We start from the raw sequence: 11,937 nt of genomic DNA on the forward strand, positions 1-11,937 counted from the left end.
GAGATCGAGACCATCCTGGCTAACACAGTGAAACCCCGTCTCTACTAAAAACACAAAAAATTAGCCGAGCGTGGTAGTGGGCACCTATACTCCCAGCTACTCGGGAGGCTGAGGCAGGAGAATGCCGTGAACCCGGAAGGCAGAGGTTGCAATGGGCTGAGATCGCGCCACTGCACTCCAGCCTGGGCGACAGAGGGAGACTCGGTCTCAAAAAAAAAAAAAGCATCAAAGTGACAGAACACAGTCTGTCTATATGATCTATAGCCAAGCATATTAGTTAGAGGTTAGTTTTGTTTTGTTTTGTTTATTTTGAGACACGGTCTCACTCTGTTGCCCAGGATGGAGTGCAGTGGCACAATCATACCTCACTGCAGCCTCGACCTCTGGTGCTTAGAGTCCTTCTATCTCAGCCTCCTGAGGAGCTGGCACTGTAGGTACGTGCCACCATGCCACCATGTCTGGCTAATTTATTTTCAATTTTATTATTTGTAGAGATCGGGTCTCCCTTTGTTGCCCAGATTGGTCTCCAACTCCTGAGTTCAAACGATCCTCCTGCCTCAGCCTCCCAAAGTGCTACAGCTACAGACATGAGCCACCACACCCAGGCTGGAGGTTAGCTTTTACAGTGTCCTTACAAGGACTGAATATTTGGTAACACACCATAATGTCACCAAAGTTTGAAAAAATATCTTTGATTCCAACTTAAAGTTTCAATCTTGTCATTCCTAGGTAGCTAAAACCAAATGAAAACAAATATAATTTTGTCTTCTTCCAGATTACAACAAGAAATAAAAGCAAATGTACATACAGCAAGAAATAAAAACTGAAAGAGAAACTATTATAATGGTTTAGTAAATCTCCAGGTAGTTGGTAATTTTAAAAATAGTTTACTATTATATATGTATATCTCTCTGGGTGGAAGTGACTTTTATTTTCTTAATATCTTTATTTTCTATTTTTTAAATAATGATCATTCTTCTAAACAGTATTATGTAAGCCAAAAATCTAGGAGTCACCTGATAGTTTCTCATATCCAAGAAATCATCACTCCTGTAGGTTTTACCTGCTAAATACCTCTTAAGTTAATCTATTTTTCCCTGTCCCCAACAATGTCAAGCCCAAAGGCTTTTTTTTTTTTTTTTGATACATGGTTTCGTCATGTTGGCCAGGTTGGTCTTGAACTCCTGGCCTCAACCAATCCTGCCATCTCAGCCTCCCAAAGTGTTAGGATTATAGTTGTAAGCCACCACACCCGGCCAGAACAGCCTTTTTATTTATTTATTTTTATTTTATTTTAGAGACTACATTGCCCAGGCCAGACTTGAAGTCCTGGGCTCAAGCAATCCTCCCACCTCGGCCTCCCAAATGGCTGAGACTACAGGTGTGCCCCACTGCACCTGGTTTACAGTAGCCTCTCAATTGGTCTCCCCACATCCACTCTTGTTCTCACCATCCCTCCTTCCACCTCGCAGTGATCATTTCTAAACACAAATCTCAGTAGGTCCTTCTCCTATGTCCACCTGCTCAAAACCTTACTCTTAAGATAAAATAAAAAACATCACTTCAGCCTACATACAAGGCCCTACACGACCTGGCCTTGCCTATCTTTTCACCATTCAGTTTAAGTCACATGCCCTTGCTCTTTGTGTCCTTCCAGCCTGACCGCAGGGCCTTTATACAGGCTATTCTTTTTGGGTTTTTTTTTTTTAAGATGGAGTCTCGCTCTGTTGCCAGGGTGGAGTGCAGTGGCGTGGTCTTGGCTCACTGCAACCTCCACCTCGCGGGTTCAAGCGATTCTCCTGCCTCAGCCTCCTATGCGGGCTATTCTTTTTATCTGTAATGTTCTTTCCTCCCACTCTTCAGTTGGCGAATTCTTAGTCATCCTTGGGCTCACAGTTCACGCATCTCTTCTGAAAAGATTTTTCCTTCCCTAATCTCCCCAGTTAAGACAAATCCTCTATTATAACATCTCCTAGCAATAAATATTTTTTATTTGCAATCTTTGTTACATAGTCATAAATCTGTCAATGCTATTTCAGATGGCTTTTTGACAGCTTCCTACACGGGAAATTAAACCAATTTCAAAAAATAAGCGTTGTCTTCAATCCAGACTTTTCCAAATCACATATCCAACTGCCTACCATATTTCTCACTTGAAGGGCTCAAAAATACATGTACAATATGCGCAAAATTAAATCACTTCTACCCACCCCAAACTGGTCCTCCTCATCTTCCCTGCCTCACCGAATGCACTGCTATCTTTCTTGTGATACACACATCAAAAACCTTCAACACCTTCTCCATGCTGCCTCCCTGATTCACAACACACCATGTCCTGAATACTCTCTATCTCCCAATTATTTATTGACCTTATCCCATTCTTCACCCTTCACAACACCACCTCTCTGGCCCAGGTCATTATCATGTCTTTCTTGGGTTGCTCTAAGAGTCTCAAATTGATCTCTTCATAACCACTCTTGCCCTCTACCAGCCATTTTTCATTCAGCAGACAAGCCACTCCTCCCATGCAAATGTGAACATTTCCTTATTAAATCCCTTCAGTGGTGTCCAAAGCTCTTAGGCTAATAAAGTCTAAAATCATTAACAAGGCAGGCATAATCCAGGCCTTATCTGTCCCTCCAACTTCGTTTGTTGCCACTTTCCCCTTCCAGACACACTGGTCTTCTTCCACTTTCTCTGCTGCATGGTAGTCTGTCTCACCATCTCCTATTCTTACCGCCTGCAAGACTCCTCACCCTCCCACCACCGCCTTTCACCTCTGAAGGCCCACTAGCTCCTCGTATCACAACCTAAGCATCATTTTTCCCAGGCAGGCTTTCTCCGACCCCACAATCCAATCAGATGCCCATCTACAAGCTTTCAAAGCACCCTGTGCTGCTTCTCCCTCAGAGATCCTCAGTGTACTACTGGGTGTGTAATTAATTTGCATATGTCACACACAGACCTGCAACCATATCCATCCTAATCTTCACTATACCCCCAGCAACTTGTATGCAATAAATATTTGTTGAGTAAACAGTTCAGAATTTGAGGGGATTAGTAGTCACCTGAAAGTTTTTCAGCATACCGTTACTACATTTTGCCCCTCACACTGTGACTAAAACTGACTATATAGCTGTTTTAATTTCCTAGCATTGACATACCTTTTACTGACCATCAGGAAAGAGAGAAGCATAAAACTAGGATGGCCCCCCGTCCTTAAGAAAACATCAACTGGGCAAGGTGGTGTCTGCCTGTGGTCCTAGCTACTACGGAGGCTGAGGATGGCTTGAACTCAGGAGTTGCAGTCCAGCCTGGGCAACACAGTGAGATCCTGTCTCAAAATAAACAAATACAAATAATAGACTTTATTAAAAAGAAAATATCAAAAATGAAAGTGTTGGCCAGGCATAGTGGCTCACACCTATAATCCCAACACTTTCGGAGGCCAAGACAGGAGGATCACCTCAGGAGTTCGTGAGACCAGCCCGGCCAATGTGGAGACCATCCTGGTCAACACAGCAAAAGCCTGTCTCTACTAAAACACAAAAATTAGCTGGGTGTGGTGGTGACTGCCTGAAGTACCAGCAACTCGGGAAGCCGAGGCAGGAGAATCACTTGAATCCAGGAGGCGGAAGTTGCAGTGAGCCAAGATCACACCACTGCACTCCAGCCTGGTGACAGACCAAGACTCCGTCTCAAAAAAAAAAAAAAAAAATTAGCTAGGCATGGTGGTGGGTGCCTGTAATCCCAGCTACTCAGGAGGCTGAGGCAGGAGAATCACTTGAACCTGGGAGGTGGAGGTTGCAGAGAGCCCAGATCGTGCTACTGCACTCCAGCCTTGGTGACAGTGAGACTCTGCCTCAAAAAAAAAGAAAAAGAAAAAAGAGAAAATGTCCTTTCTTGTGATTCTGGCAAGCAACAAAAAAGAAAACTACGAGTAATTTCTTTAAGCTGATAGAAAATATTTTCCCTATTTATGGGGGACATGTGACCTTTGTGGGGTATTTGCTACACGCATAGAATGTGTGATGATCCAGTCAGAGTATATAGGGTATTCATTACTTTGAGTATTTTTTATATCTATGTGTCGGTAACATTTCAAGCTCTCTCTTTACCTATTTTGAAATACACATTGTTGCTGACTATAGTCACCATACCCTAACAGTGACTAAAGAGGCAGTTGCATGTGAGGGCTCTGTAACCCAATAAGGAAAATTCTACAGACTACATAGCTGACACAGTGCACACACAACACGATACTCTGAATATATGTGAAACAAATTAAATTATAAATATGGCAGAATCAATTCATTTCCTACATTATTCAACTTTTCTGGTCAGAACAGATACAGAATGAGTCAATACAACCACCTCTTTTCTAACTAACCTCCCAATATGGGCAATGGGTTCTTAGCTAAATATATCCTATTCTTCAGAGTTTAACTGGGCATGAACTTTTTTTTTTTTTCCTCTTCTTGAGACAGGGTCTCATTCTGTTGCTCAGAATGCAATGGTGGAATCATAGCTCCCTGCAGCCTCCAACTTCTGAGATTAAGCAATCCTCCCGCCTGCGCCTCCCAAGTAGCTGGGACTACAGGCACAGGCCACTGTACCTGGTTAATTTAGTTCATTTTTTGTAGAAAGGGAGTCTGGCTTTGCTACCCAGGCTCTAGCTTCAATTTTCGACACAGAATTTACCCATCTGACATTCCATTTATTTTACTTTAAAAAAATCTCCCGTCAGTAAGCTTCAAGAGCGAAAATATTTTGTCTGTCTTGTTCACTGCATATCCCAACGCCTAAAATAGTGCCTGAGAGAGTAGGTACTCAAGTATTTGTTGATTGAAAGCACGATGGAACTCTTCCCCGTCCGGACCACTGACACAAAGCACCCTCATTGACTTTCAAAAAAAGCTCACTCCAAGGACTGAAACTTTTCTTCCTGGTTTCTTGAGTCAGTCCAGAAAGCTACAGTTAATAGTAGAACCCCGAGAATGAGGCTTTCCACTTTTTTTTTCTTTCTCATCTCCACGCTTGTTTCCTTGGTTCCTCTTGACCATTAACCCTCTTCAACTACCATTCTCTTAATGCATGGCCTGTAAAATAGTCTAAATTCCAATTTCAAAACTTAATATTCTTTCTGCACAGATCCCTCCCACCTCAACACCAATCTACATCTTCTCTCTTCGCCTTCTCTCATAAATTCGACTTTTCCCACTAGTCCTGCCACTGCCATTTCTCCATCTCTTCCACTCTTTCTACGCCCTCATCTCATCCGCTCAGTTTGTCTTCCCGCCTCAGTTTTGGATTTCTCTAAACCTCGTAAACCCCGGGGAGTCTTTCCTACTTCAATCCTAGTCTCTATTCTATTCGCCAACTCCTCCCACTCATCCACTCTCAAACACCCCCGCGTGCGCACACACAGCCACATCAGGTCTCCCCTCCTAGATCCCGAAGTCGGCACCTCACTAGCCCAAAACTCAAGAATGAGGAACCCGGGTGATCCACAAGTTAAGTGACCCATGATAGTAGATCTGCGTGAGAAATATAAGTGACCCACCTCTGAGGCCGAGGTTCCTGCCCGACGTCGTGTCTGGCGAGGGCCTGTACAACCCTAGAATCTTAAAGAAGCCGCAGAGCGAAACTCCTAGAAACGCAGAGGATACGCTCCCAGCGCGCCGCCATCTTGTGAAGCCATCTAGCCTCATGATTGGACAAATCCCTCTCGCGCGACCTGTGTCTGATCCTGGAGAAAGAAGAAACCATCGCGAGACCTGGAGTTGGATGCTCCTGACAGAAGGCGGGGGCGTGGTGGCAAACGGAGTCCTTAGCAGTGTGGCAGGAGGAGGACCTGCGCTCGAATTCGCGGGAAAGCACTTAAAAGAAAAAGAAACAAGTTTTCCGGGCCCTGCTGCAGACTTACCTCTCACACCCACTGGGATTGGACAGGTTATGAAGATAAGGGTACGAGACTTGGGCGTGATGGCGTGCAGTGAGCGTTTTTTGTGCAACAGGTGTGTCCTCAGGCGATGTCTCACTCACTGAATCATAAGAGATTCAGTGGGGTGGGGAAGAGTACTCTCATTTACAGCGAAAGAACTGAGGATCAGAGGTTTTTGTTTGTTTGTTTTTTGATGGAGTCTCGCTCTGTCGCTCAGGCTGGAGTGCAGTGGCACGATCTTGACTCGCTGCAGCCTCCGCCTCCCGGGTTCAAGCGATTCTCCTGCCTCAGCCTCCCAAGTAGCTGGGATTATAGGCACCCGCCACCACGCCCGGCTAAGTTTTGTATTTTTAGTATAGATGGGGTTTCTTCATATTGGCCAGGCTGGCCTCGAACTCCTGACCTCAGGTGATCCGCCTGCCTCGGCCTCCCAAAGTGCTGAGATTACAGGTGTGAGCCACCGTGCCCGGCTGGATCAAAGCTATTAAGTGGTTTGTTCAAGATCTTACACTCAGAGGCCGGACGCCGTGGCTCACGCTTGTAATCCCAACAGTTTAGAAGGCCAAGGTGGGCGGATCTCTTGAGCCCGGGAGTTCAAGACCAGTCTGGGCATCATGGCGAAAACCCGTCAATACAAAAAATACAAAAATTAGCCGGGCGTGGTGGTGCTGCGCCAGAAGTCCAGCTACGTGGGGGACTGAGCTGGGAGGCTGAAGTGGGAGGATCACTTGAGCCCGGGATGTCGAGGCTGCAGTGAGCCGAGTTCCCACCACTGCACTCCAGCCTGGCAGACAGAGCAAGACGCAGTCTCAAAAAATAAATAAATAATAAATAATAAAAATTAAAAAATTGGATGACATCAAGTCTGCCTGCCCTAAGCTGGAAGCTCTGTTACTGCATTTCAATTTCTTTTAAACTCATTTCTACTGATTTTACCTTCTTGTAAGTGGAGTGAATATAAATCTCCCCCAGTTTGCGGCTGAGATAGAAAGGTTAGTGACTTTCAAAAGGCATACAAGTAGTAATAAAGTGAGGGCTAAAGTCAGTCTGTGGACCTAGTACCTCTTTCCATTAAAAAAAAAAAAAAAAAAGGTCTGCCTACGCCCTCGTCGTTAATGTGAACGCTTCTGGCAAGCTATTGCCGTAAAATTGGGAGATAGTAAGGATTAAGGAATGGAGACTTCAGCCTTATGCACAAGTGAATCTACCAGCAGTCACCCAAAGAAAGCTGAGGACGTGTTTTCATAATCTATTGTGTAACAAACCGCCCCACAACATAAGACTTAAAACAACAACCATTTTATTTGCTCACAGTTCTGCAATCTGGGCTGTGATTAGGCCAGCCGTTCTGCTGGTCTTGCCAGTGGTCATAGCATCAAGTGGGGGTTGGTTCTGCTGAAAGAACTGGGTCTCTCTCCCTATATAGTCCAAGTTATTTCCCTGTCCATATAGCCTTTCCACATAATTTGTCTAGCAGAGTAGGAAGACTTTTTCCCCACCCCCAACCCCGGACGTGGAGTTTCACTCTTATTGCCCAGGCTAGAGTGCAATGGCGCCATCTTGGCTCACTGCAACCTCTACCTCCTGGGTTCAAGCGATTTTCCTGCCTCAGCCTCCTGAGTAGCTGGGATTACAGGCGCCCACCACCATGCCCAGCTAATTTTTTGTATTTTTAGTAGAGACAGGGTTTCATCATGTTGACCAGGCTGGTCTCAAACTCCTGTCCTGAGGTGATTCACCCGCCTCGGCCTCCCAAAGTACTGGGATTGCAGGCATGAGCCACCGCGCGCGGCCAGAATAATTCTTACATGTTGGCTCAGGGCTCCCAAAAGGGCAAAAGTGGAAGCTGCCAGGACTTCTTAAAGCTTAGGTGCAGAACTACCACCTTGGCCATACTCTTGGTTAAAGCAAGTAAAAGGGCCAGCCCAGCCATTCAAGGGGAGGGGACTATGCCAGGATATCTTCCGATATTGGAAGGCATGGTTCATTTCGGCAATCAATGTAGCATATTACTACAGAAAGTTTTCCATCTTTAGTTGGTAGTGGCTTTGATACTACTTATAGCATTTTATTTAGTGCATGCTACTGGAAAGGTGAAAGAGAAGATGGCCTCAGAGATAGGACTGGTGGGGTTGAAGTGATTCTATTTAAGATATTGGTAATAGCTCCAAAGAGCAACCCCGTTTACCTATAGGTCAGACCCGAGAGAACTTAGTAGCACTGCAGCTGGGAAACCTGGCCTTTAATCCTGCCCACCATTTACTAACCCTGTGATTATCGGCAATTTACTTAAACACTTGAAGCCTTAGTTTGCTCAATATTACAAAACAGGTTAATAATCTCATAGGGGCCAGGCGCGGTGGCTCAAGCCTGTAATCCCAGCACTTTGGGAGGCCAAGACGGGCAGATCACGAGGTCAGGAGATCGAGACCATCCTGGCTAACACGGGTAAACCCTGTCTCTACTAAAAAAATACAAAAAACTAGCCAGGCGAGGTGGCGGGCGCCTGTAGTCCCAGCTACTTGGGAGGCTGAGGCAGGAGAATGGGCATGAACCCGGGAGGTGGAGCTTGCAGTGAGCTGAGATCCGGCCACTGCACTCCAGCCTGGGCGACAGAGCGAGACTCCGTCTCAAAAAAAAAAAAAATCTCATAGGGTTGTGGGAATTAAAATCAGACAATGCATATAAAACAACAGAATGTCTAGCATATAGTAAGTTCCTAATAATTATAATATTGCTCCTTATAACTTATCTGGTCAGTTTTTTTTAAGTATTCCATAAAGATAAAACATTTTAATAATTGAAAATTTGTAAACAACTTAAATAATACATAAAGGTATCAGAAAGACAAAAATTATCTAAAATCTCACCACTCACAGCCAAGCACCATCAAATTTGGGTAACCTTACCACTAAACCTCTATATCTCATAAGGATATATAACCAAATAATTTTTATACAAATAATAATATATATTAGTATATATATGTAATTACATATATATATACACACACACATGCACATATACTCAAATATAACTCTTGGAGATTCTTCCACTTCCATCAATATAGTTCTATATTATTCTTTGTGATAGGTGCACAGTATTCCAGTGAATTGATATACCACTTTTCTTCTTTTGTTTTTTTTGAGATGGAGTCTCACTCTGTCGCCCAGGCTGGAGCGCAGTGGCGTGATCTCGGCTGACTGCCACCTCTGCCTCCCGGGTCAAAGCGATTCTTCTGCCTCAGCCTCCCGAGTAGGTGGGATTGCAGGTGCCCACCACCACACCTAGCTAATTTTTTTTGTATTTTTAGTAGAGACGGAGTTTCACTATGTTGGCCAGGCTGGTCTCAAACTTCTGAGCTCAAGTGATCCACCTGCCTTGGCCTCCCAGAGTGTTGGGATTACAGGCCTGGGCCACCGCACCCGGCTGGATATACCACTTTTTTTTTTTTTTTGAGACGGAGTCTTGCTCTGCCACCCAGGCTGGAGTGCAGTGGCCAGCTCTCAGCTCACTGCAAGCTCCGCCTCCCGGGTTCACACCATTCTCCTGTCTCAGCCTCCCGAGTAACTGGGACTACAGGCGCCCGCCTCGTTGCCCGGCTAGTTTTTTGTATTTTTTAGTAGAGACGGGGTTTCACTGTATTAGCCAGGATGGTCTCGATCTCCTGACCTCATGATCCGCCGGTCTCGGCCTCCCAAAGTGCTGGGATTACAGGCTTGAGCCACCGCACCCGGCCTGGATATACCACTTTTTAAAAAACTAATTCGCGGCCTGATTCGGTGGCCCAGACCTGTAATCCCAGCACTCTGGGAGGCCAAGGCAGGTGTATCACTTGAGCTCAGGAGTTTGAGACTAGCCTGGCCAACATGGTGAAACCCCGTCTCTACTAAAAATACAAAAAAATTAGCCAGGCGTGGTGGTGGGCACCAGCAATCCCAGCTCCTCGAGAGGCTGAGACAGGAGAATCGCTTGAACCCGGGAGTTGGAGGTTGCAGTAAGCCGAGATCACACCACTGCGCTCCAGCCTGGGTGACAGAGTGAGACTCCATCTCAAAAACAAACAAACAAGGCCGGGCGCAGTGGCTCACGCCTGAAATTCCAGCACTTTGGGATGCTGAGGCGGGTGGATCACTTGAGGTCAGGAGTTCGAGACCAGCCTGCCAGCATGGTGAAACCCCATCTCTACTAAAAATACAAAAACTAGCCAGGCGTGGTGGTGGGCACCTGTAATCCCAGCTATTCGGGAGGCTAAGTCAAGAGAACTGCTTGAACCGGGACCCAGGAGGCAGAGATTGTGGTGAAGATCATGCCACTGCACTCCAGCCTGGGCGAGAGAGCGAGACTCTGTCTCAAAAATAACAAACAAACAGCAGCAACAACAACAACAACAAAAACTAATTCCCCTGTGGATGCATATAGGTTCTTTCCAATGTGTCTGGTATGACCTATTACCAAATATTGTGATACAATGATAAATACCTATCCTTGAAAAGTTTTTTATGTAAAATGAAAATTGTCTGGAGACTCCACAGAATAGATTAACAAGAGATTCAACATCTGCCTTCTTCCAAATTTACCCTCAAATCTTCAAGGATGTAACTGGTCAGAGAAGTCTCTGAAACTTCCATACCCCAGCAAGGACAGTGCAGATGTCCAATTAGCCAGTTACATCCTTTGCTACCTCTTTGTAGCAGGAAACTGATTCTGCATATCCAATAAACAATGCTGCTAATTATGAAATGTTGCCTAGCAGGTTATCAGAGCTGCTTTCAGCAGCAGCTGCCTACTGGACTGGAATCAACCCTTGAGGGCATCAGACTGGACTCCCTCTTTACTGAAATTAATTATTTCAAGGACTCTGTGGCCCTTCCCTGTCACTGCCCTTTGGCCACAGCCAGCCTGTCAATAGCCACAGGTCTCTCTGACTTTGTGTTTCAGAAAGTAATAATTGAGTGTCAATTTCTTCTAGCTTAGAAGACCCTAGCTTCCTTATGGAAACGCGTCCACCTCCTTCTTAGGGACCAAGTTTACACAGCAGGGATCTAACAGTCATTATAGTTGTCACAAAAGCTATATCCAGGCAGGTGCAGTGGCTCACGCCTGTCATCCCAGCACTTTGGGAGGCTGAGGAGGGCGGATCACCTGAAGTCATGAGTTCTAGAACAGCCTGGCCAACACGATGAAACTCCGTCTCTATTAAAAATACAAAAAAGTAGTCAGGCGGGGTGGTAGACGGCTGTAATCCCACCTACTCGGGAGGCTGAGGCAAGAGAATCGCTTGAACCCAGAAGGCAGAGATGACAGTGAACTGAGATCGCGCCACTGCACTCCAGCCTGGGGAACAGAGCAAGAGTCCATGTCAAAAAAAAAAAAAATTTATATCCTGTTCACAGAACAATGATTTTTTCTCAGCTTACATTTATGTAACTGAGTGAGCCACTCCAGTGATCCTCTGCACAAAGGATACCATATCTTCTTTTTCATTTCTTTATGGTGTGTGGGACAGGATCTCATTCTGTCACCCAGGCTGGAGTGTAGCGTCATGATCACAGCTCGCTGTAGCCTCGACTTCCTGGGCTCTTGAACCCGGGAGGCAGAGGTTGCTGTTAGCCGAGATCGTGTCATTGCACTCCCCCGGGGCGACAGAGGGAGGCACTGTCTCAAAAAATTAAATAAATAAATAAATAAATAAATAAATAAATAAATAAAATAAATAATAATAATAGCTGGTGGAAGAATTGAATATAAATGTACGTCTTACTACTGCCCTGCTTCCTGTTCCAAGTCTCATAAAACAGAACATACTTATTTTAAAAACTAAATAGTAAATTTCAAATTGAGCTGAAAATTCAGAATTAGTGCTATTGACACACCAGAAAATTTGATAATTCTCTGAAAAAATACAGAATGAATAGGAACACCATCTAAAATGCCAAGAAGTTTTTTATAGGAAGCTTAAGATGATTATAACATTTAGCTGGAGAACAAAA

Source organism: Colobus angolensis, unplaced genomic scaffold (assembly GCF_000951035.1).
Source record: "Colobus angolensis palliatus isolate OR3802 unplaced genomic scaffold, Cang.pa_1.0 Scaffold110, whole genome shotgun sequence".
NCBI classification, from domain to species: domain Eukaryota; kingdom Metazoa; phylum Chordata; class Mammalia; order Primates; family Cercopithecidae; genus Colobus; species Colobus angolensis.